This window comes from Gavialis gangeticus, unplaced genomic scaffold, assembly GCF_001723915.1.
Source record: "Gavialis gangeticus isolate Ggan-Ray unplaced genomic scaffold, GavGan_comp1, whole genome shotgun sequence".
NCBI lineage: Eukaryota > Metazoa > Chordata > Crocodylia > Gavialidae > Gavialis > Gavialis gangeticus.
This window is the reverse complement of record NW_017729027.1, coordinates 5545817-5549146: the sequence shown is the minus strand read 5'-3', so window position 1 is coordinate 5549146 and position 3330 is coordinate 5545817. Positions and strand designations below refer to the sequence as shown.

The 3330-nt window shown below is 36.6% G+C and overlaps 1 long non-coding RNA gene across 1 annotated transcript in view; it reads left to right on the top strand.

Annotated features, from left to right (window-relative positions):
• The first annotated feature begins 1005 nt into the window (after window positions 1-1005).
• The window catches only part of LOC109299841, a 12369-nt gene continuing 10044 nt past the window's right edge, over window positions 1006-3330 (top strand). The window contains exon 1 of the long non-coding RNA XR_002098016.1: window positions 1006-1201. This is a non-coding gene — a long non-coding RNA (uncharacterized LOC109299841). The remainder of the gene's footprint in view (window positions 1202-3330) is intronic.

Below are 3330 nucleotides of genomic sequence, written 5' to 3'. Positions count from 1 at the left end.
AAATAAAACCAATATATACAAATATATTAAAGGAAAGCCTACATGCACCAATTTTTCTAGCTGTACTTCTAAATTTGAACAAATAGGAATAAGAAGTTTAGGTAGCATCTTGAAATGTGGATACATGCCTATTTGTTTTATCACTAAATATGCTGTATGCAGCATTTCCCCAGACAGACTTGCTTTTGGACACACGAGTCCTGATTTGCATCTGTTTTATTGTGGTTTAATTTCATGATAACTTCACCATAGTCAAAAGTGTTTGGATTGCCACTACAGTAATAAATCAGAATCTGGTTCAAAATGGTCTGAAATGAGTTTGACACCAAACTCTGTCAAAAACTAAACACCCCAGCTTCTTGCCGTAAAAATTCTGCTCTTAGAAATTTACAAGTATTATGCTGTATCTTATGTGGCCTATTTCTGTGTACACTTATTCACTTTGAAAAGTAAAAATTATCCTGTTGAACTCAGCTGTAGACATGACGATTCTGTTGTATTCATCACTATTGCTGCCCTATAATGCTGTCTCTCACTTACATAGTCTTCTGCATCACTCCTTCCTGCTTCTAAGGTCAAGGAAAAAGCCAGAAAAACTACAATATGGTGAAGAGGCTTCTAAGCACTGCCAATCTCTCTCTGGAGTTTTAACCCCTTCACACCATTAGAAGCCAGATTAATTCAGAGAAGACATGAAGCTCCTCCATCTAATGGTGTGGAACAGGCCACACATGCAGCAACCACAGGACTGAGGGAGTGCAAAAGTATGTTCAGCACTAGTTTCTGCTTGATCTGCGCTGTGCAGTTTGGCTGGATGAAGGTAGTTTGGTCCTCCCAGGTACCAAATATCATCCAAAGTATTTTTTATTAAAGAGAGATAATATTACGAGTCATAAGAGCATAGCAAAGTTTACTTAGTTTCTAAGTTGGTGGAGTTAGTCCTCCTCCTAAAAGCCAACTGAAGTCAATGACAAAACTTCGGTTGATGCTACTTGGAGCCAGACGGGGACACAGGCATGGGTGAACTGGGTGGCCACCTGGGACCTGGACAGAAAGGAGGCCCGAAAATGAAAAAAAAAAAATTACAATTGCAAAAAAAAGTTTTAATATTGAGCATATATGAGACTGGCAATGTTATCAATTGAGAATGAACTATTTAAAGACATCGATACTGCAGATGTGATAAAGACTTTTGCAACAAGTCCGATTATTATAATCATCTCTGGTGAAGGGGGGCCTGATACTAAAAGTTTGCTTGGGGCCATCAGGGGTCTAGGTATGCCACTGTTTGGAGCAGGAAAAGGTCCTATAGGTGCTTAGTAAATAAATGCACAAGGCAGCTAAATTTGCACTGTATGTACTAACTAAATCGGAGATGCATACAGTTTCAGAATTATCATATGTATCCTTCCTTCATCCTGAGTTCACATTCAATGGCTAGCTACCTCTCTTGTTAAAAAAAATACCATGAAGTCTGAGTACATTTCTTGTAAACAGATAATTGTTGCTATTATTTGTTTGATATGCCGAGGTATAGATGAAGACCCGTTGCATTATCTCTGTACAAACACAGAACAAAAGTCAGTCAGTATAACTAGTAGAGGATGTACCCTGAATATGCATGCATATTGTCATTCCTTTCTCTTATCCCTTATAATCATCTTCAGTGATTCTTTAATTATGCAGCTCTACAAGCATTTGAATATGCTACTTCTAGGCTTGCAGTTCATTTATTTTCCCCTTCTTTCTGTTTTATCCTCTCTGAATTTTTTAATGTTCCTTACACAGTTTGTTTTGTTGAGGACCTTAAATTCCCTGCTCTTTTTCCTTCTATTTTGGTCTTTTTGATGTCTTTAAACATACCTAAAATGTTTGAAGGCATGAAAATGTTTTAAATTATATGCTTCCCTGCCTTCACTAGCTAAAGATGTGACTAATAAAAAGCCTCCTTTGGTAGACCACACCTTATGTTATCAGTGTCCAGAGACTAACTTCAGACACCCTGGAACTACATATGGATGCACTCTATAACCCTGACCATCAGACATGTCTATGCCCTCATCAAGGATGGTGGAAATCCTCCAGTACAAAGATTTCAAAGGAAGCACAACAATACAGCTTTCCTGAATAACTGGAAAAAGACGCATGAATTCAGTTTACCAGAGATCCACAGGCAGCCTTCAAATCACATTACAACATCAAGTGCTACCCAGACTGCAGTGAAATCACCTCCTTTATGAAGACAGTCATCATTATTTTTAGTAGTTCTGTTTAGGAACATTATACACTGATTTAATTCTTTGCAATGCATTAACTGCCACCACATTTTTTCAGCATTAAGTTCATGCAAACAAAGGTAAGGCTATTTTTTGTGCTGTCATTATTAGAGATCTGTAGTGCTGATGGCTCATTGATTGCCAACAGTTCAGTGTCAAACCCATATGACTAGAAAGCACATTTCCTTAACATTGTAAAGAAGAAATATGTAGTGTTTGTCTATGTGGATGTGGTAGAGAGGAAAGCCAGATATCCTTATTTCTCATTTCTGAATTCTGAATGGTTTTGGAGATACTGTCACCTTTGGTAACAGCATTGGGGTTTTTTTTTGTTTTTTTGTAACTGCACAACAAAACGGGGGTTGGCCCAGGGCTGTGGGAAGAAGAAAGAAAAGTAGAGGGTAAGGTAATGTATATTAAACAAAAGAGCTTTTGTTCTGTCTCACTACCTGCTGTTATGAGCTGGCAGTGTCCTAGAGTCATCACGGGAGAGGTAACTATTAAGGGCAGACCTCAAAGTAGCAAAATTGATGGTGAATTAATGTCACTTTAAATATAAATTATAAATCATAATAAATACATTTATTACAATACATTATTTATGATAAATATATTAATTTATGATCTATATTAATACCAGTTCCTCCTATTGCTTCACCCATCTGGCATTTTTGTTTCAGGTATTTTTAGAGAAGTGTTCTGAGGAAGGTAGCATCTTCTACAAGCTACTCTGTACATTGTTGATAATATTGATTTGCTGGGGTTTTCATATTTTTTTTCTTTTTTTAGTTCTTTCTATTACTTTCAGTGAACAGTTTTATTCTGCTGGATTTCAAAAAACATTTTCATCCCCCTTTCAGTTTTGTTTTATTCACAATTTTATGAATTGGCCATTTTTGTATCAAACAGCTATGACAACTCATTGATTTCCAGCTGAAAAGAGCTTCTTCAGCTGAACATTTCAAAATTTGTAAAACATGCAAGAAAACACTGAAAATAATTTAGTGTTGATTTAGAGTGGATGTGCATTTCACTGAGACTATTTCACCCACCA